General features: G+C 42.0%; 1 pseudogene; it reads left to right on the top strand.

The window, feature by feature from the left end:
- The window catches only part of LOC103303965 (argininosuccinate synthase-like), a 125605-nt pseudogene extending 102180 nt beyond the window's left edge, over positions 1–23425 (top strand).
- The last annotated feature ends 826 nt before the right edge of the window (positions 23426–24251 follow it).

Genomic DNA, 24251 nt, shown 5'->3' with positions numbered 1-24251 from the left:
CAGGATTCCATGTGCCCGGATCCTGCACTTCAGGACCCAGCTGATGTCACACACCAGAAGAAATGTGCACATGACCCCAGCTGACTCTCAAGCAACTGCATTGGAAAACTGAGGAACCAGAACCATAGGGGAAAGGAATTCAACTCAGAGCAGAGACAAAGGCATGAGACTTAAGGAATACCCAGACTCTGGGCTAAGAAGTCATGGACAATTGGAATTCTAGGGGCATCAACTTCTCGGAGCTCAAGCAGGTACCCAGGGCCACAAAGTGACAGCAATTCACATTACATAGAAACAAATACAAAGCAACAGAAAAAGGGGAGACAAAGAAACAATGCCCAAAGGAAAGAAAATGAGGAGTCACCAGAAGAGGAAATAAATGAAACAGAGGAAAGCAATTTGTCAAAGAATTCAGAGTAATGGTTATTCAGATGCTGAAAAGGCTGGAATTCACCAACATGTGTAAGAATAAAGAAGAAATGAAATATGACAGACCTACAATAAATAACACAATGGAAGGTTTCAACTGGAGGATAGAAGAAGCTGACAGAAGACAAGGAGAAAAACATCCAAGCAGAACAGGACCTGGAAAAAAAATACTTAAAAAACGAGAAGAGAGTCTAAGAGAGCTGTGGGACAATACAAAATGAAACAACATCTGCATAATAGGGTTGCCAAAAGGAGAGGAAGCTGAGCAAGAACAGAAAACCTGTTTGAAGAAATAATGACAGAAAAACTCCCTGATGTTGGAAGGAAAAAAGTCACACAAGACCAAAAGGACAGAGGCCCAAAGAAGATGAACCCAAAAAGACCCACACCAAGACACGTAATTACAATGGCAAATGTCATCGTCAAAGTAAGAATCATAAAAGTTGCCAGAGAGAGGGAGAAAGTTAACTACAAGGGATCTCCCATTAGACTATCAACTGATTTCACAACAGAAACAAACCAGGCCAGAAGGGAATAGAATAAAGTATACAATAGTGAAGCCACTATTCTCAATACATCGTGGCACTGACAGAAGAACAGATATATAGACTAATGGAACAGAACAGAGAACCCAGAAATAGTCCCAAGCCATTATGCTCAATTAATATTTGACAAAGGAGGCAAGAGCATACAATGGAGTCAACATAGTCTATTCAATAAATGATGTTGGGAAAATTGGACAGATACATGCAAAAAAAATGAAACTAGATCACCAACTTACACCATACACAAAAATAACCTCAAAATGGATAAAGGACTTAAGATGAGAAACCATAGAAATCTTAGAAGAATCCATAAGCAGCAAAATATCAGACATATGTCATAGTAATATCTTTATTGTTACATCTCCTAGGACAATGGAAACTAATGAGAAAATAAAGTAGTGGGACTACATCAAAATACAAAGCTTCTTCACAGCAAAAGAAACCATTAACAAAACAAGAAGAGAGCCCACTGCATGGGAGAACATATTTGCCAATATTATCACAGATAAGGGGTTAATCTCCAAAATTTATAGGGAACTCATACAACTTAACAAAAGGAAGATAAACAATCCAATAAAAAAATATATTGCCGAAACCGGTTTGGCTCAGTGGATAGAGCTTCAGCCTGCGGACTCAAGGGTCCCAGGTTCGATTCTGGTCAAGGGCATGTACCTTGGTTGCGGGCACATCCCCAGTAGGGGGTGTGTAGGAGGCAGCCGATCGATGTTTCTCTCTCATCGATGTTTCTAACTCTCTATCCCTCTCTCTTACTCTCTGTAAAAAATCAATAAAATATATATAAAAAAAATTAAAAAAAAATATGTACACATGACCTAAATACACACTTTTCCAACATGGACATACAGAAGTTCACAAGGTATATGAAAAAATGCTCAAAGTCACTAATCATTGCAAGAGATGCAAATCAAATCCACAATGAGGTATCATCTTATACCTCTCAGAATGGCTATCATCGAGACTTCCGGGAAGATGGCGACCGGCAGGAAGGTAGGGAGAGAGAGAGTGTGAGTGAGGAACCCATAGAGGAGAGTGTAGACGTGTGTGGTGTGTGTGTGTGCGTGTGTGAGCTAGGGTCAGTTAGATTCTGCAGGTCTTCCAAGGGGCTGCCTAACCGGGCAGTCCTAGACGGAGGAGCCCTATGCACAAAGCGGACACATCTCCGCGGCTGTTGCGGACACGGAGACCACGCCATCTTGAGAAACAGAGCTGCCTGAGACTCGGATCCTGGCTTCTGACACAAACCAGGACCCTGCAGCCACTGGGGACAGAGAACTGCTATCACAGCTTCAGACCAACAGACAACAAGAATCCAGACTTCCCGGCAGAATTCCGTGAGTCAAAGAGCCTATCCCCCTCCCCGCAGGCGCACAGACAGGGCCATTTCAACTGAAAGACCCGCCCCTCGCCCAAGCCGCAGAACTTTGCGCAGGGACTCGCTCCCCCTCAGGGAATTTGGCGCGTGCGGGACAGAAGCAGCTCCCTGTTGGGGAAATCTGTCAGTGTGCACAGAGGGCTCCCCTTCGGAGAATTTGGGGGAATTTGGCTTGCGGGTCACAGCTCCCCCTTCGGGGAATCTTAGTGCTTGCACAGAGGGGCTTCCCCTTTGGGGAATTTGGCGCGCAGGACGGACACCGCCCCCCTTCCAGGACTTCGGGAGAGTGCACGGAGCCAGCTCACCTTCAGGAAATTAAGAGTGAGCGCCCTACCCGGTTTGGCTCAGTAGAGAGAGCACACACAGGACGCAGCTCCACTTCAGGGAATTTGGCATGCTGGACACAGCTGCCTGGGATCCCTGACTCACAGCGCATTCACACTAAGAGCCAGCGACCCCAATTGTTGGTGCATGCACACACAGGGACCCTGATTCTCAATGAGAAACCGCACAAGGCAACAGAGACTCTGACACTCGAGTCTTGGTGCAGAAACAGGGAAACTCTGACTCCTGGCACATGCTAAGGATCTCATTTTCGGCACATACCAACAGTGTGGTGCAGACAGGGCCCCTGATTCTAAGTGTGCACACGAGACCACACGGAACACTGGGGACACTGACCCTGGGCAAATCTGGTTCCCACCAACCAAAGGCAGCCACACGCCCTAGTGTCAGAGCACTTCAGTGAAACTCGGGTGGAGCGAAGTCCCCACAGCACACGGCCCAGGTCCACGCAAACGGAAGCTTGAGCTTTCTGGTGATAGCCAGAATGGGGAAACGAAATAACTCACAGAGGAAAGAAAATGTGGAGTCGCCAAGAAAGGAAATCAGTGAAACTGAAGCTTGCAACATGACCGAAAAGGAGTTTAGAGTAATGGTCGTGGAATTTATACATCGGATGGATGAGAAAATCAACAACTTATGCAAGAATCAGGAAGAAATGAGAAGTGATATAGCTACAATCAAAAACACCATGGAAAGTTTCAACAGTAGACTACAAGATGCAGAGGACCGAATTAGTGAGTTAGAAGATCAGGTACAGAAACAAGCTCAATCTGAACAGCAATTGGAGAAAAGAATTAAAAAGCAGGAGGAAAGCCTAAGGGTGCTTCGGGACAACATGAAACGAAGTAACATACGTGTAATAGGGCTGCCAGAAGGACAAGAAGAGCAGCAGGGATTAGAAAATCTATTTGAAGAAATAATGACAGAAAACTTCCCGGATATGGGAAAGATAAAAGTTACGCAAGTACAGAGAGTCCCAAGCAGGATCAACCCCAAAAGACCCACACCAAGACATGTCATAATTTCAATGGCAAATATGAATGATAAAGAGAGAATCTTAAAGGCAGCAAGAGAGAGACAGAGAGTTACCTACAAAGGAACACCCATCAGATTGTCAAATGATTACTCAACAGAAACACAACAAGCTAGAAGTGAATGGAAGGAGGTATACAAAGTGTTGGAAAGCAAAGGACTGAATCCAAGAATACTATATCCAGCAAGACTATCAATCAAAATTGAAGGGGAAATTAGGAGCTTTGCCGACAAAAAAAGGCTCAAGGAGTTTATCACCACCAAACCAGCAATGCAAGAATTGCTAAAGGGTATACTATAAAAAGAAGAAATAAACAGGTAAGAAGGAATACAGACACAAAAATAGATATGACTACAAACAAATACCTTTCAGTAATAACTTTAAATGTAAATGGACTAAATGCTCCAATCAAAAGATATCCAATAGCTGAATGGATAAAAAAACACGACCCATATATATGCTGTCTACAAGAGACCCACCTCAGAACAAGAGACTCACACAGATTGAAAGTGAAGGGATGGAAAAATATCTTTCAGGCAAATGGAAATGAAAAAAAAAGCTGGGGTAGCAATACTTATATCTGACAAAATAGACCTCAAAGTAAATGCCATAACAAGAGATAAAGAAGGCCACTTCATAATACTAAAGGGAGAAATCCAACAAGAAGAAATAATTCTGGTAAACATATACGCTCCCAATATAGGAGCACCCAAATACATAAAAAAACTCCTGGAGGATTTCAAGGGAGAGATTAATAGCAATACAATCATAGTAGGAGATTTTAATACCCCACTATCACCACTGGACAAATCCTCTAAACAAAAAATCAGCAAAGAAACAGCAATCCTAAATGAATCACTAGACCAGATGGAATTAATTGACATCTTCAGAACATTTCACCCCAAAGCCACAGAATATACATTCTTCCCAAGTGCACATGGGTCATTTTCAAAGATAGACCATATGCTGGGTCACAGGCAAAGTCTCTTCAAATTCAAGAAGATAGAAATTATATCAGGCATCTTCTCAGATCACAATGGCATAAAACTGGAAACCAACTACAATAAATACAATCCAAAGAAATCAAACACATGGAGACTAAACAGCATGCTATTAAACAAGGACTGGGTCACCAGAGAGATCAAGGAAGAAATAAAAAACATCATGGCAACAAATGACAATGAAAACACAACAATCCAAAATCTATGGGACACAGCGAAAGCAGTCTTGAGAGGGAAGTTCATAGCTCTACAAGCCTATTGCAAAAAACAAGAAGCAATGGTAATAAATCACTTAACCCTACAACTCAAAGAGCTAGAAAAAGAGCAGCAAGAAAAGCCCAGTGTAACCAGAAGGAAGGAAATAACAAAGATCAGAGCGGAGATAAATGACATAGAGACCAAAGAAACAATACAAAAGATCAACAAAACCAAGAGCTGGTTCTTTGAAAGGATAAACAAGATTGATGGACCTCTAGCCAGGCTCACCAAGAAGCAAAGAGAGAGGACCCAAATAAACAAAATCAGAAATGAAAGAGGTGAAATAACAACAGACCCCGCTGAGATACAAAGGATTGTTACAAAATACTATGAACAACTCTATTCAAACAAACTGGACAACCTGGAGGAAATGGACATATTCCTAGAAAAATATATCCTTCCAAAAATCAATCAAGAAGAATCTAAATAGCTCAATAGCCCAATAACTATGGACGAAATTGAAGCAGTCATCAAAAAGCTTCCGGCAAACAAAAGCCCGGGGCCTGATGGCTTCACAGGAGAGTTTTACCAAACATTCAAGGAAGAACTAAAACCTATCCTCCTCAGACTATTCCAAAAAATTCAAGAAGAAGGAACACTTCCAAGCTCCTTCTATGAAGCCAGCATCACCCTAATACCAAAACCAGATAAAGACAACACAATGAAAGAGAATTACAGACCAATATCTCTCATGAACATAGATGCCAAAATCCTCAACAAAATTCTAGCAAATCGGCTCCAGCAGTACATCAGAAAGATCATACACCATGACCAAGTAGGATTTATCCCAGGAATGCAAGGATGGTACAATATCCGCAAATCAATAAACGTGATACATCACATAAACAAATTGAGAGATAAAAATCACATAGTCATATCAATTGATGCAGAAAAAGCATTTGACAAAATCCAACACCCTTTCTTGATAAAAACTCTCAACAAGGTTGGAATAGAAGGCTCATACCTCAACATAATAAAAGCTATATATGATAAACCCACAGCAAACATCATACTCAATGGACAAAAACTAAAAACATTTCCCCTAAGAACAGGAACAAGACAGGGATGCCCACTCTCACCACTCCTGTTTGACATAGTACTGAAGTATTAGCCATTGCAATTAGACAAGAAGAAGAAATAAAAGGCATCCAAATTGGAAAAGAACAAGTAAAGCTGTCTTTATTTGCAGAAGACATGATATTGTACATAAAAAATCCGAAAGACTCCGTCAAAAAACTAATAGACTTAATAAATGAATTCTGCAATGTAGCAGGATACAAAATTAATGCCAAGAAATCTATGGCCTTTCTATACACCAATAGTGAACTTACAGACAGAGAGACTAAAAAGGCAATCCCATTTACCATCGCACCAAAAAAATTAAGATACCTAGGAATAAACTTAACTAAGGAGGTAAAAGATCTATACGCGGAAAACTACAGGACACTGAAAAAAGAGATAGAGGAAGACGTAAACAGATGGACGAACATACCATGTTCATGGATTGGCAGAATCAACATCATTAAAATGTCCATACTACCCAAAGCAATCTATAGATTCAATGCACTCCCCATTAAAATACCAATGGCATATTTCACAGACCTTGAAAGAACTCTCCAAAAATTCATCTGGAATAAAAAAAGACCCCGAATAGCCACAGCAATCCTGAGAAAGAAGAATAAAGTAGGCGGGATCTCAATACCAGATTTAAAGCTGTATTACAAAGCCACTGTTCTCAAAACAGCCTGGTACTGGCACAAGAACAGACATATAGATCAGTGGAACAGAATAGAGAATCCAGATATCAACCCAAACCACTATGCTCAATTAATATTTGACAAAGGAGGCATGAACATACAATGGAGTCAAGACAGTCTCTTCAATAAATGGTGTTGGGAAAATTGGACAGATACATGCAAAAAAATGAAGCTTGATCACCAACTTACGCCATACACAAAAATAAACTCAAAATGGATACAGGACTTAAACATAAGACGGGAAACCATAAAAATACTAGAGGAATTCACAGGCAGCAAAATCTCAGACATATGCCAAAAGAAATTCTTCACTGACACTGCCCCTTGGGCTATGGAAGCTAAAGAGAAAATTAACAAATGGGACTACATCAAAATAAAAAGCTTTTTCACAGCAAAAGAAACCATCAACAAAACAACAAGAAGGCCTACTGCATGGGAGAACATATTTGCAAATGGCATCACTGATAAAGGTTTAATCTCCAACATCTACAGGCAGCTTATACAACTTAATAAAAGGAAGATAAATGACCCAATAAAAAAATGGGCAACAGACCTAAATAGAATCTTTTCAAAGGAAGACAGAAGGAAGGCCAAGAGACACATGAAAACATGCTCAACATCACTAATTATCCGAGAGATGCAAATCAAAACAACAATGCGGTACCATCTCACACCTGTCAGAATGGCTATCATCAACAAATCAACAAACGACAAGTGTTGGCGAGGATGCGGAGAAAAAGGAACTCTCGTGCACTGCTGGTGGGAATGCAGACTGGTGCAGCCACTGTGGAGAACAGTATGGAGTTTCCTCAAAAAACTGAAAATGGAACTCCCATTTGACCCAGTAATCCCACTCCTGGGAATATATCCGAAGAAACTAGAACACCAATCAGAAAGGATATATGCACCCCTATGTTCATAGCAGCACAATTCACCATAGCTAAGATTTGGAAACAGCCTAGGTGCCCATCAGCAGATGACTGGATCAGAAAACTGTGGTACATCTACACAATGGAATACTATGCTGCCATAAAAAAGAAGGAATTCTCATCATTTGCAGCAACCTGGATGGAATTGGAGAACATTATGTTAAGTGAAATAAGCCAGTCAATGAAAGAAAAATACTACATGATCTCACTCATTTATGGATAATAAAGAACATTATAAACTTGAACAAAAAGACAGATACAGAGACAGTAAAGCATCAAACAGACTGTCAAATTACAGGGGGAAAGTTAGGGAGAGGTGGGGGAGATAAGAGATCATTCATAGGACTTGTATGCATGCATATAAGCATAACCAATGGATGCAAAACTCTGGGGGGTGAGGGCATATATGGGAGTGGGGTAGGGGGTGGCAATGGTAAGATATGTACACATATAATACCTTAATAAAAAAATTGAAAAAAAAAAAAAGAATGGCTATCATCAACAAATCAACAAATGACAAATGCTGCTGAGAAAGTGAAGAAAGAAACAAACAAACCCTGGTGCACTGCTGGTGGGAATGCAGACTGGTGCAGCCACTGTGGAAAACAGTATGGAGTTTCCTAAAAAAATTAAAAATGGAACTCCCATTTGACCCAGTAATCCCACTTATAGGAATATATCCTAAGAAATCAGAAATACCAATCACAAAGAATATATGTACCCCTAAGGTCATAGCCACTCAATTTACAATAGCTAAGATTTGGAAACAGCCTAAGGGCCCATCAGCAGATAAATGGATTCAATAACTGTGGTGCATATACACAATGGAATACTATGCTACTGTAAAAAAGAAAGCACTCTTACCATTCACAAGAGGATGGATGAACCTGGAGAACATTATGCTAAGTGAAATAAGCCAGTAGGAAAAAGATAAAGATCACATGATCTCATTCATTTGTGAAGTATAATGAACAACATAAACTGATGAACAAAAATAGATCCAGAGATACAGAAGCATCAAACAGACTGTCAAACCTCAGAGGGAGGGCAGGCGAGGGTAGAAGTTGGGGATGAGTTCAACCAAAAGCCTTATATGCCTGGCAGTGGGTGCGAAGAGGTCAAAGTGGGGAAAAGGAGACATATGTTATACTTTCCACAACAAAAATATTACTCAAGCCTGAGGACTAGTGGTCATGCTTCTCCACTCCCTCTCATACACTTCAAAGTATTAGTTGACAAGTCTTTGTCATTTATGTCTCTTAAGTATCCCTCAAATCTATTTACTCCTCTCACTGCTATTTGCCTGCCTCAAAGTTATCTACTATTTGCACTTGATTTAAAAGGCGTTGCTTAAAAATATGTAAAAAGTGGAGGGAAGATGGTGGCTGGCAGGATGGAGGTGAGGGAGAGGGTGTAAGTGAAAGGGAGTGAAAGGAGAGTGTGTGGATGTGTGGTGTGTGTGTGAGAGAGTGAGTAATGGACAGTTAAATCTGGCAGGACTAGCAGGAGCTGGCAGACCAAACTCTCCTAGACAGGGAGCACCTGCCACCACTGCGGGCACTCCCTGGGCTGAGGGGCTCGGGCACGGAGCCCACACTATATTGAAGGGGAGAGCAGCCTCTTCTAGGAACTCATCAGCACCACCACCCAGACTGCCCTTGGACATGCTCATGACCCTGCAGCCACTCCAGTCGAAATCCTGCTGCCCCACCCACAGACCTGCAGACTCTAGGACTTCCACCTCCAAGGGTGCACGGTTCCTGCAGCAGTAATTGTGACTTCCCCCTCCCCAGCAGCCAACCTCCGGACACCTAAGCTCTGCCTTCCCAGCATGCAGGATTGAGCCCACCACCCTACAGGCTGCTCTTGGGTATCGCTCTGAGGCCCTGCTGGGCATGCTCTTATCCAAACAAGGGTGCATGGCCCCATCAATAGAAATTCTGAATTCCCCCTTGCCAGCTGCCTTCCCACAGACACCTCAGTCATGCGACTTGGAATACACCGCCCTGGCAAATGGACTCTGGGTGCCTCTGTGAGCCGCCACTGGGCATGAGTGAATCCAACCAAGGGTGGGAGGCCCAGGCAGCAAAAACTGAGTCTTCCCACTCCACAGCTGCTGACCTCCAGACACCAAAGTCATGCCTTTACAGCACACAGGCCTCCTGAGCCCACCACCCCAAAGGCAGCTCCTGGGTGCCTCTGTGAGCCCCTGCTAGGCCTGCTCATACCCAAACAAGGGCGCACAGTCCCAGCAGTAGAAATTTGGACTTCCCCCCATCCCAGCTGTCTGCCCACAGACACCTCGATGATGTGGCTTCAGCACAAGGGACCCTCTGAATGAACCAACCTGGCAAACAGCCCCTGGATGCCTCTGTGAGCCACAGCTGGGCGTGTGCAAATCCAACCAAGGCCTCAAGGCCCCGGCAGCAAAAACGGAGTCTTCCTACTTCACAGTTGCTGCCCTCCAGGCACTACAGTCGCACCTTTCCAGAGTGCAGGCCTCCTGAACCCACCACCACAAAGGCGGCTCTTGGGTGCCTCTGTGAGGTCCCACAGGGCATGTGCAAATTCAAGCAAGGGCACAAGGCAGCAAAAATAGGGACTTACCCCTCCCTGTATGCTGACCTCCAGACACTGCAGTTGCGCCTTTCCTACATGGAGGCCTACTGAGCCTGCTGCCCCTATAGGTGGCTCCTGGGTGCCTCCTTGAGCCCCACTGGGTGTGCCCATCTTCAAACAAGGGTGCATGGCCCCCACAGTAGAAATTTGGATTTCCTCCTTTCTGCCTGCCTACCCACAGACACCACGGTTGCGTGGTTTTAGCATGCAGGCCCCCTGAAGCTGCTGCCCCAGCAGGCAACTCCCAGGTGCCACTGTGAGCTGCCACTATGCACACTCATATCCAAAAAAAGGGCAAAAGGCCCTGGCAGCAGAAACTCAAACTTCTCCCTCCTCAGCTGTGAACCTCTGGTCACTGCAGTCACACTGATCCTGAGCACAAGCCCTCTGAGCCTGCTGCCCAGGTAGGTGGCCACTGGGTGCTTCTCTGAGCCACTGTAAGGCACAACCCTGGCACTGGTATCCAGTCCCCACGGTAGACCCACTCCATTACACAGGCCCCCAGAGCCCAGTACCCCAGCAGACAGCTCCAGGGCACCTCTGTAAGCAGCCACTGGCCATGCATATCCAACCAAGGGTGCACATCCCCCAAAATAGAAACTAGGACTTCTCCCTCCACAGGGATGGAGGCACAACCACAATTTCTCTGATCCAGTGTGTGGGCCCCACATGTGCACATTCCTTGCAGATGGCTTCTGGGCTGCTCTGTGAGCTGCCACAGGGTGTGTGCCTCTCCAACCAAGGGCGCACAGCTCCCTTAGCAGGATCCATGAAATCCCCCTTCTGGATGCCTACCTCTGGACAGCTTGGTGAGTTAATGAGGACTTACCTCCCTGAACAAGGTCACATTGTTTCATCCACAGTCTCCAAGATTCTCACACCCCAGCTGCTGGATCCTGAACACTCTCATGATACAGAGAGGGGAATCATTCAGCCAGAGTTCCACTGCCTCAACCACAGACTATGAGACAACCCCCCCTCCACTGCCACAGTCTCCAGGACACTCGTAGTGAGTTTCAGAGTGATGCTATTCTAGCAAGCATCACACCACACAGGCCAAAGTCACAGTACCTGAGCCTCAGACCCCAAGACTCCATATCCCAAGCTGTGGACTCTGGGAACACACAGTGAGCACATACCAGAGAGACCTCAGACAACCTGTTCCACAAGAGCCAGAACCACAATCACATCCAAAACAGCTTACACAATAAAGCCAGGGGACAGTCACATCGCCAACCTGTGATGAGATTTCACTCATGAATAAGAAACTAACATTCAAGATCCAAATACATCAAGAGAACCCAAATAGCTTAAGTAGGGAGTTTGGATAGATCATCAAACCAAAGAGAACTGAGAGACTGCAACAGTAGCACCACCCCCAAAAGAACCTTGGTAGCAAAGCAGTTGGATCTAAGACACAGAAACAATTAAAATGTTACAACAAAAATAGTGAGTAAAAAAACAATCCCCAAAGGAAAGAAAAAGAGGAATCACCAGCAAAGTAATTAAATGAAATAGAGGCAAGTAACATGTCAGAGAAAGAATTCAGAGTAATGGTTATAAGGATGCTCAAATGGCTGGGTGACAAATACACACAACTAAATGAGAATTACAAGGAGCTGAATGAGAATATCACCAACATGAAAAGGAACCAAGAGTAAATGAAGAATGACATAGCTGCAATAAAGAACACAATGGAAGGATTAAACAGTAGACTAGAAGAGGCTGAGGACTACATCAGAGAATTAGAAGACGAGGTAGGAAAACACACACAAACACAGCAGCAAATGAAAAGAAAACTTGAAAAGCAGGAGGAGAGCTTAAGAGAGCTTTTGGACAACACAAAATGAAACAACATCTGCATAATAGCGGTACCAGACAGAGAGGAAGTAGAGAAAGGAATAGAAAACCTGTTTGAAGAAATAATGACAGAAAACTTCCCTGATCTTGACAAGGAAAAACAAAACAAAACAAAACAAAAAACACATAAGTCCAAGGAGCACATAGAGTTCCAAACAAGATGAACCCAAAAAGAACAGCACAAAGTCACATCATAATTAAATTGGCAAACATCAATGACAAAGTGAGAATCTTAAAGGCTGACAGAAAGTTATCTACAAGGGTTCTCCCATTAGAATATCAACTGATTTCTCAAAAGAAACACATCAGGCCAGAAAGGAATGAAATGAAATCTAAAAAGTCATGCAAAGCAAGAGACTGAATCCAAGAATACTACCCAACAAAGATATCATTTAAAAGTGAAGGTGGAATCAGGAGTTTAAGAGACAAATAAGGGCTAAGAGAGTTTATTACCACCAAGCCAGCAATACAAGAAATGCTAAAGGGATGGCTGTAAAAAGAAGAAACAGAAAAGCAAGAAGGGACACAAACATAAAGAATAAAAATGGCAACAAACAAGTACTTATCAATAATAACATTAAACGTAAATGGACTAAATGCTCCAATCAAAAGACATAGGGTAGCTGAATGGCTAAGAAAACATGACCAATATATTTTCTGTCTACAAGAGACCCACCTCAGAACAAAGGATTCAAACAGGCTGATAGTGAGGGGTGGAAAAATTTTTTTTCAGGCAAATGGAAATGAGAAAAAAGCGGGGGTTGCAATACTTATATCTGACAAAATAGACCTCAAAGAAAAGGCCATAACAAAAAATAAGGAGGGTCACTTCATAATAATAAAGGGAGCAATTCATCAAGAGGATATAACTCTGGTAAACATATATGCACCCAATACAGGAGCACACAAATACATAAAACAACTTCAGGAAGATATCAAGGGAGAGATCAACAGTGATACAATCATAGTAGGGGACTTTAATATGCCACTGACACCACTGAATAAATCCTCTAAATGAAAAACCAGGAAAGAAACGGCCATCCTCAAGGTCTCACTAGATCAGATGGTCTTAACTGACATCTTCAGAACATTTCACCCCAAAGTTACAAAATATACATCCTTCTCAAGTACACATGGGACATTTTCAAAGATAGAACACACTCATGCCCTCAACCCCCTGTTGTCTGTGTCCATTGGGGGATGGGGGGAGTAATGAGGGAATAAGGATTACGTAACACCTTAATCAATAAATAAATTTTAAAAAATGATAGACATCATCTTAGGACACAGGCAAAGTCTCTTCAAATTCAAGAAAATAGAAATCATAACAAGCATCTTTTCAGATCACAATTGCATAAAATTAGAAATCAACTACAATAAAAACAATGAAAAAAATCAAACACTTGCAGGGTAAATAGCATGCTACTAAACAATGTGTGGGTTACCAAATGTATCAAAGAAGAAATAAAAAGCATCCTGGAAACAAATGACAATGAAAACACAACAATCCAAAATCTATGGGACACAATGAAAACATACCTGAGATGGGAAATTTATAGCTCTAGAGGCCTATCTCAAAAAAAAAAAAAAAAAAAAAAAGAGAGAAAGAAAGAAAGAAAGAAAGAAAGAAAGAAAGAAAAAAACGGTAATAAATTCCCTAACCATGCAACTTAAAGAATTAGAAAGAGAGCAACAAGAAAAGCCCACAGTAACAAGAAGGAAGAAAATAACAAAGTAAAGAGCAGAAATAAATGAAATAGAGACAAAAAAAAAATACAAAAGATCAATACAACCAAGAGCTGATTGTTTGAAAGGATAAAAAAGATTGATGAACCTCGAGCCAGGCTCAGCAAGAAACAAAGTGAGAGGGCCCAAATAAACAAAATCAGAAATGAAAGAGGTAAAGTAACAACTGACCCCACAGATATACAAAGGATTGTAAAATATACTATGAACAACTCTACTCCAACAAACTGGACAACCTCAACAAAATGGACATATTCCTAGAAAAATACAATCTTCCAAAACTCAATCAGAAAGAATAAAAAAAACAGAATAAGTTGTTAACTACTGATGAAATTGAAATGGTAATCAAAAAGCTTCCAGCGCCGAAACCGGTTTGGCTCAGTGGATAGAGCGTCGGCCTGCGGACTCGGGGGTCCCAGGTTCGATTCCGGTCAATGGCATGTGCCTTGGTTGCGGGCACATCCCCAGTGGGGGGTGTGCAGGGGGCAGCTGATCGGTGTTTCTCTCTCATCGATGTTTCTGGCTCTCTGTCCCTCTCTCTTCCTCTCTGTAAAAAATCAATAAAATATATTAATAAAAAAAAAAAGCTTCCAGCAAGCAAAAGCCTGAACCGGATGGTTACCAAACATTCAAAGAAGATCTAAAACCTATCCTTCTCAGACTATTCAAAAAAATTCAAGAGGAAGGAACACTTCCAAGCTCATTCTATTAGGTATTACTCTAATCCCAAAACCAGATAAAGACACAACAAAAAAGTGAAGTACAAGCCAATATCTATGATGAACATAGATGCTAAAATCCTCAACAAAATTCTAGCAAACTGGATCCAGCATTACATTAGAAAGATGATACACCATGACCAAGTGAGATTTATTCCAGGGATGCAAGGCTGGAGCAATATCCACAAATCAATAAACGTGATACATCACATAAATAAATTGAGAGTCAAAAATCACATAATCATATCAATTAATGCAGAAAAGGCATTTGACAAAATCCAACACCCTTTTCTGATAAAAAAACACTCAGCAATGTGGGAATAGAGTGATTATACCTCAACATAATAAAAGCCTTATATGACAAACTACAGCCAACATCATACTCATTGGACAAAAACTAAAACCAGTTCCCCTAAGAACAAGAATGAGACAGGGATGCCCGCTTTCACCACTCCTGTTCGACATAGTACTGGAAGTGCTAGATATTGTGATCAGACAAGAAGAAATAAAAGGCATCCAAATTGAAAAAGAAGATGTAAAATTGTCATTATTTGCAGATGACAAGATACTGGACATAAAAAACCCTAAAGACTTCATCAAAAAATTATTAGACTTAATAAACGAATTCAGCAATGTAGCAGGATACAAAATTAATGTCAAGAAATCTATGGTGAGGAAAAAGATGGCGGCTGGCAGGACAGAGGTGAGGGAGAGGGTGTGAGTGAGTGAGGGTGTGAAGGAGAGTGTGTGGATGTGTGTGGTGTGTGTGAGTGAGGGTGTGAAAGGAGAGTGTGTGGATGTGTGTGGTGTGTGTGAGTGAGGGAGGGACAGTTAAATCTCACAGGAGCAGCAGGTGCTGGCAGACAGGCTCTCCTTGACAAGGAGAGACGACCATCGCTGTGGGCACTCCCCAGACGGTGGGACTCCAGCACGGAGCCCACGCCATCTTGAAGGGGAGAACGGCCTTTTTTAGGAACTCATCAGCACCACCAACCAGACAGGACTTTGACACTGCCTGCAACCCAGCAGCCACTCCAGCCAAAATCCTGCTGCCCCACCCACAGACCCACAGACCCTGGGACCTCCACCTCCAAAGGTGCACCGCTCAGCAGCAGTAAGTGCATCTTCCCCCTCCCCAGTGGCAGAACTCCAGACACTACTTCCTTTCACGTGTTTCCAGCTGCGCAGACAGCCAGGGCACACCATTCTGTAGGCAGCTCGTGGGAGCCACTGGGAGCCCCCTCTGGTGTGATTCTTTACAGACAAGGGCGCACTGCCCCGCAGTAGAAATTCTGAATTTCCTCTACCTGAATAACTGATCGCAGACACCCCAGCTGTGTAACTTCAGTGCCAGGGCCCCCCAAAGTGCGTCAGAGTTCTGTGCTGGCAAACTCACTGCCACAGACACACACATTTCAAAAGGGAAGGCACCCTGAGCCCATATATCCACAGGGCACTTGTGGGAGCTGCTGTAAGTCCTGGCTGGGTATGATCTTAGACAAACAGGGACTCACTGCCCCCGGCAGTAGAAATTCTGAATTCACTCATCCCAGACACCTGCACAGACACCACAGCAGTGTAACTTCAGTGTCAGGGCGCCTCAAAGTGTGTCAGAGCTCTGTGCCGGCAAACTCACCACCATAGATTTGCACATTTCCAAAGGGCAGGCACCCTGAGCCCATATATCCACAGGGTCAGCTTGGGAGCTGCTTTGAGCTCCTACTGGGTGTGATCCTGTACAGACAAGGACTCGCTGCCTCGCAGTAGAAACTCTGAACTCCTTCCTCCTGAATAACTGCCCACATACATCCCAGCTGCTTAACTTCAGTGCCAGGGCCACTCAAAGTGCATCAGAGCTCTGAGCAGGCAAATGCACTGCCAGTCCGCACGTGCACTTCCAATGGGCAGGCACCCTGAGCCCATCTATCCACAGAGTGCTTGTGGGAGTTGCTGTGAGTCCCTGCTGGGTGTGATCTTGGACAAACAGGGATGCACTCCCCCTGGCAGTAGAAATTCTGAATTCACTCATCCCAGATACCTGCACACAGACGCCTCAATTACGTGGCTTCAGTACCAGGTCCCGTCAGAGTACTTCAGCGCCCCACGCTGGCAAACGCACAGCGGGGCCCCTGTGATCCTCCACTGGGAGTGTGCACATATCCACCACAGGTGCAGCAGCAAAAGTTGAGTCTGCCCACCCCACAGCTACAGAACTCCGGACACCACAGTCATGCCTTTCCAGAACACAGGCCTCCTGAGACCCATCACTCCAACAGACGGTTCCTGGGTGCCACTGTGAGTCCCCGCTGGACACGTGTGATTTCAATCAAGGGCACAAGATAGCAAAAATTGGGACACCCCCCTCCATGGCTGCTGACTTCTAGACACCGCAGTTATACCTTTCTAGCTCACAGACTTACATCAAGAGAACCCCAATAGCTCAACTAGTGAGCTACACTAGATTACCAAGCCCAGGAGACCTGAGAGATCACACAAGTAGCACCATCCCCAAAAGAACCTGAGTATCAAACCAATCGGACCTACAATTAAAATTTTACAGCAAAACATGGGAAGACAAAAAAGCAATCCCCAAAGGAAAGAAAAAGAAGAATCACCAGAAAGGGAGTTAAATGAAATTGAGGCTACCAGCATATCAGAGAAAGAATTCAGAGTAATGGTTATAAGGATGTTTAAACGGCTGGATGACAAATAGACACAACTCAATGACAAATACACACAACTCAATGAGAACTATAAGGAGCTGAATAAGAATGTCACCAACATGAAAAGGAACCAAGAGGAGATGAAGAATGACATACCTGCAATAAAAAACACAATGGAAGGCTTAAACAGTAAACTAGAAGAGGCTGAGGACCGCATTAGCGAATTAGAAGACAAGGTAGAAAAAACACACAAACACAGCAGCAACTGGAAAGAAGACTTAAAAAGCAAGGGTAAAGCCTAAGGGAGCATTGGGACACCATAAAATGAAACAACATTCACATAATCAGGGTACCAGAAGGAGAGGAAGAGAAGCAAGTAATAGAAAACCTGTTTGAAGAAATAATGACAGAAAACTTCCCTGATATTGGCAAGAAAAAAGCTATGCAAGTCCAAAAAGTACGTAGAGTCCCAAACAAGTTGAACCCCAAAAGACCAACACCAAGACACATCATAATTAAATTGGCGAACACCAACGACAAAGTAAGAATCTTAAAGGCTGCAAGACAGAGACAGAAAGTTACCTGCAAGGGATCTCCTATTAGAATATCAACTGATTTCTCAACAGAAACACACCAGGCCAGAAGGGAATGGAATGAAATATAAAAAGTGATGCAAAGCAAGGGACTAAATCCAAGAATACTATACCCAGCAAGGCTATCATTCAAAATTGAAGGTGGAATCAGGAGCTTCACAGACAAAAAAGGACTAAGGGAGTTTATTACCACCAAACCAGCAATGCAAGAAATGCTGAAGGATCTTCTGTAAAAAGAAGTGAAGAAGGAACACAGGGGTAAAGAATAAAAATGGTGACAAACAAGTACCTATCAATAATAACTTTAAATGTGAATGCCCCAATCAAAACACATAGGGTAACTGAGTGGATAAGAAAACAAGACCCATGTATCTGCTGTATACAGGAAATCCACCTCAGAAAAAAAGACGCACACAGACTGATGGTGAAGGGATATAAAAAGGTTTTTCAGGCGAATGGAAATGAAAAAAAAAACACGGGGTAACAATACTTATATCTGACAAATTAGATTTCAAAGTGAAGGACATAAAAAGAGGTAAGGAAGGCCACTTCATAATACTAAAGGGAGCAATCCAAAAAGAAGAAATAACTTGAACAGGAACAAGACAGGGATGCCCACTCTCACCACTCCTGTTCAACATAGTGCTGGAAGTACTAGTCATTGCGATCAGACAAGAAGAAGAAATAAAAGGCATCCAAATTGGAAAAGAAGAAGTAAAACAGTCCTTATTTGCAGATGACATGATATTGTACATAGAAAACCCTAAGAACTCAATAAAAAATTATTAAACTTAAGAAATGAATTTGGCAATCTAGCTAGATACAAAATTAATGCCAAAAATTCTATGGCATTTCTTTACAGCAATAGTGAACTTACAGAAAGAGAAACTAAAAAAGCAATCCATTTACCATTGCACCAAAAAAATTAAGATGCCTAGGAATAAATTTAACTAAGGAGGTAAAAGACCTATATGTGAAAAACTACACGACACTGAAAAAAGAGATAGAGGAAGACATAAATAGCTGGAAGAACATACCGTGTTCATGGATTGGTAGAATCAAAATCATCAAAATGTCCATACTACCCACAGCAATCTATAGAATCAATATAATCCCCATTAAAATACCAATGGCATATTTCACAAACCTAGAAAGAACTCTCCAAAAATTCATCTGGAATAAAAAAAGACTCTGAATAGCTGCAGCAATCCTGAGAAAGAAGAACAAAGTAGGTGGGATCTCAATTCCAGATATCAAGCTGTATTACAAAGCCACTGTTCTTAAAACATCCTGGTACTGGCACAAGAACAGACATATAGACCAATGGAATAGAATAGAGAACCCAGAAATCGACCCAAACCACTATGCTCAATTAATATTCGACAGAGGAGGCATGAACATACAATGAAGTCAAGACAGTCTTTTCAATAAATGGTGTTGGGAAAATTGGACAGATTCATGCAAAAAGATGAAACTGGACCACCAACTTACGCCATACACAAAAATAAACTCAAAATGGATAAAGGACTTAAATGTAAGACGGTAAACCATAAAAATACTAGAGGAATCCACAGGCAGCAAAATCTCAGACATATGCCGAAGCAATTTCTTCACTGATACTGCTCCTAGGGCAATGTAAACTAAAGAAAAAATAAACAAATGGAACTACATCAAAATATAAAGCTGTTGCACAGCAAAGGAAACCATCAACAAAACAACAAGAACACCCTCTGCATGGGAGAACATATTTGCCTATGTTATCACCAAAAAGAGTTTAATCTCCAACATTTACAGGGAATTCATACAACTTAACAAAAGGAAGATAAACAATCCCATAAAAAAAATGGGCAAAGGACCTAAATAGATACTTTTTGAAAGAAGACATAAGGAAGGCCAAGAGACATGAAAACATGTTCAAAGTCACTAATTATATGAGAGATGCAAATCTAAATGACAATGTGGTATCATCTCACACCAGTCAAAATGGATATTATCAAGAAATCAACAAAGGACAAGTATTGATGAGGATGCAGAGAAAAGGGAACCCTTTTGCACTACTGGTGGGAATGGAGAACATTATGGAGTTTCCTCAAAAAACTAAAAATGGAATTCCCATTTGACCCAATGATCCCACTTCTAGGAATATATCCCAAGAAGCTAGAAACACCAATCAGAAAGGATATATGCACCCCTATGTTCATAGGAGTACAATTCACCGTAGCTAAGATTTGGAAACAGCCTGAGTGTCCATCAGTGGATGAGTGGATTCAAAAACTGTGATACATCTACACAATGGAATACTATGCTGCGGTAAAAAAAGAAGAAATTGTTACCATTTGCAACAGCATGGTTAGAACTGGAGAGCATTATGCTAAGTGAAATAAGCCAGTCAGAGAAAGATAAATACCACATCATCTCACTCATTTATGGAATATAATGAACAACATAAACTGATGAACAGAACAGATCCAGAGACAGTGAAGCAGCGATCAGACTGTCAAACCTCAGAGGGAAGGTAGGGGATGGTGGGGGTAAGGGGGAGAGATCAACCAAAGGACTTGTATGCGTGCATATCAGCCCAACCAATGGACACAGACAACAGGGGGTGAGGGCATGAGTGGGGTGGGTTTGGGGGTTTATTGGGGGGATGAGGGCACATATGTAATACCTTAATCAAAAAGAAATTAAAGATTGAAAAAAAGAAAAATATGAATAATAAAATGGCAACAAATATATATTTATCAACAATTGAATCTACAAAAAAAATGAACAAGCAGAACTAAAACAAACTCATAGATACAGATTAGATTTTGTTGGTTGCCAGATAGAAGGGAGGTTGGGATGATGGCTGAAAAAGGTGAAGGGATTAAGAAGTACAAATTGGTTGTACAGAATAGTCATGGGGATGTAAAGGACAGCGTAAGAGATATACTCAATAATATTGTAATAACTATGTATGGTGTTAGATGGCTACTAGATTTATTGGGATGACCACTTAATGCGTTATGTAATGTCTAATCACTGGGGTATACACCTGAAATTAATGTAATAATGTATGTTAATGAAATTGAAAAATAAAAATATTTTAAAAGTAAAAAAAAAAATGTTAGACACAGAACCATAATAATCTTCAAAGAAAACACAGGCAGTAAAATCTCAGGCATTTCTTATAGCTATATTTTTTTCTAATATGTGTCCTTGGGCAAGTAAAACAAAAGAAAAAATAAACAAATGGGACTATATCAAACTAAAAATTTTTGCACAGCAAATAAACCATCAAGAAAATGAAAAGACAATTCACTGAATGGGAGAACATATTTGCAATACATCTAATAAGGGGTTAATATCCAAAATTTATGAAGAACATAAAGAGAGGACATACAGAGCACTAAAAGACATATGTAAAGATGCTCAATATCACTAACTATCAGAGAAATGCAAATTAAAACCACTTGTAAGAATGGCTATCCTCAATAAAGCAACAAGTGCTGGTGAGGGTATGGAGAAAAGGAAAGCCTTGGCACTATTGGTGGGAATGCAGATTGCTGCAGTCAACTGTAGAACACAGTATGGAGTGTCCTCAAAAAATTAAAAGAAGAACTGCCTTATGACCCAGGAATTCCATTCCTGGGAATTTATCCAAAGAAACCCAAAACACTAATTAGAAAAAATACTTGCACCCCTATGTTCATTGCAGAGTTATGTACAACAAACAAGATTTGAAAGCAGCCCAGTGTCTATCAGCAGATGAGTGAATAATAAAACTAATATTTACACAATGGAATACTATTCAACTACAAAAAGGAAGAGAAGTTTAATTTTTACAACAGCATGGATGGAACTGGAGAACATTATGCTAAGTGAAATAAGTCACTCAAAGAAAGACAAGTACCATATGGTTTCACTCATATGTGAAATTTAATGAACAAAATGAACTAACAAGCAACATAGAAATGGATTCATTAAGAGCAAGCTGACAGCTGAGGAAGTGGGTATGGAGATATTGAGGGGGGAGGGGAAAGAGAGAGAGAGAGAGAAAAAAAAAAACTTGCCATGCCTCTGTTTTATTTTGCAGGATACCCACTGCAACTGGCCCTGCTCTGTCACTACCACCTGGACCCCAAATGCTTTGCCAAGAGGTGACGACAGATTCCAGAAGCCAAGAACACACACTGCCAACCCCAGACAGTGTCCAGCAAAGTCTCGGTGGTTCTGGCTTACAGTGTTGGCCTGGATACCTCCTGCATTCTCCTGTGGCTGCAGGAACAAGGCTATGATGTCATTGCCTGCCTGGCCCAAATCAGTAAGAATGATAACTTCAAGGAAACAAGCAAAGTGCTAAAGCTTGGGGACAAAAAGGTGTTCATCAAGGATGTCAACAAAGAGTTTGTGAATTTCATTTGCCCTGCCATCCAGTCTAGTTCACTGTAGAAGACCGCTTCCTCCTGGGCACCTCTCTGGCCAGGCCCTGCATCCCCACAAAGATGTAGAGAACCACCAGTGAGAGGGAGTCAAGTATGTGTCCCAAGGTGCCATGGGAAAGGGGAATAACCAGATCTGTTTTAAGCTAACCTGATACTCACTGCCCCTCCGCCTCCCCACCTCCCCAAATTAAGGTAATCACTCCCTGGAGGATGCCTGCATTCTACAACCAGGTCCAGATCTTATAGACTACATAAAGCAACATGGAATCACCATCCCAGTCACCTTTAAGGACCCATGCAGCATGGAAAGACTTCATGTATATCACCTATGAGGCTAGAATCCTGGAGGACCTCAAGGACCAAGCACCTCCAGACCACAACACAAAGACCCAGGACCTGGCCAAAGGTCCAAACAAACTTGACATTGTTGAAATTGAGTTCAAGAAAGGGGTCCCTGGAAGGTGACCAACATCAAGGATGGCACCACTCATGGCATGTCCTTGAAGCTCTTTATTTACTTGAATGAAGTTGCAGGCAAGCATGGCCTGGGCCACAGTAACATCAGGAAAACCACTTCATCAGGATGAAGTCCAGAGGTATTTACAAGATCCCATCTGAGGCAGTCCTTTACCATGTTCATTTAAACATTGAGGCCTTCACCATGGATTGGGAAGTGTGCAAAATAAAACAGAGCCTTGGCTTGATATTCACCCAGCATACCAGTTTCTGGCACAGCTCTGAGTATGAATTTGTTTGTCACTGCATCACCAAGAGACAGGATTATGTGGAAAGGAAAGTTCTGGTATCTGTCTTCAAGGGCTAGTTGTACATCTTGGGCAGGGAGTCCCCACTGTCCCTCTACAAGGAGCAGCTGGTAAGCATGAACATGCAGGGAAATTACTAGCCAATGGATGCCCTTGGTTTTATCAATATCAACTCTTTAAGGCTGAGCCCCCTCACTTTGCCCATCTACCAAGTACAGATGCTAATTGTTATGATAATTTGTTTTGACTTTTTCTCTAAGTGCAGGGTTGGCAGCATAGTGGGGGTACCAAGCCCCAACTTTCTTCCCTGGAACCCTGTACTAGTAGCCTACAAAAGTGATCCATGAAAGGAAGGATGGAGGTGGCTACAGTGACAATTTAAAAATATATACATTAAACAAAGAGAGAGAAAAAACACATGGACACAGAGAATCACACTGTGCTAATTACTTGGGGGGAGCTGGAGGAGGAGACACACAGAAGACCAGCCATCTGCCTGGGTTGGGAGAGGTGAAGGAAGGTATAAGAAGGATAAATGGGGATAAATGGGAACTTGCTTGAGGGGAGGAACACACAATATAGTGTACAGAGGGTGTGTTGTAAAATTGTGTACCTGAAACCTGTATAATTTTGTTATCCAGAACAAACTGGAGGAATCACAACACCAGATATTAAGTTGTACTACAAAGCCACTGTATTTAAAACACCAGGGTATTTGCACAAGAACACACACATAGATCAATGGAACAGAACAGAGAACCCAAGCCACCGTGCGCAATTAATGTTTGACAAAGGAGGCAAGAGCATACAATGGCATAAAGACAGTCTCTTCAATAAATGGTGTTGAGATAATTGGACAGCTACATGTAAAATAATGAAACTAGACCACCAAAGGAATGTAAATAAATACTATGATCAAGAATAAACCATACACAAGAATGAATTCAAAGTGGATAAAATATTTAAATCTAAGTTGTAAAACCATAAAAATATTAGAATAAATTGTAGGCAGCAATATCTCAGACATCTCTTGTAGCAATATGTTGCTGATACATCTTCTACAGCAATGGAAACTAAGGAGAAAATAAACAAATGGGACTACATCAAAATAAAAAGCTTCTGCACAGCAAAAGAAACCATCAACATAATGAAAAGGGAGCCCACTTTATGGGA

This window comes from Eptesicus fuscus, chromosome 3 (assembly GCF_027574615.1).
Source record: "Eptesicus fuscus isolate TK198812 chromosome 3, DD_ASM_mEF_20220401, whole genome shotgun sequence".
Taxonomy (NCBI): Eukaryota; Metazoa; Chordata; class Mammalia; order Chiroptera; family Vespertilionidae; genus Eptesicus; species Eptesicus fuscus.
The sequence above is the reverse complement of the archived record's forward strand: the minus strand, read 5'-3'. Positions and strand labels throughout refer to the sequence as shown.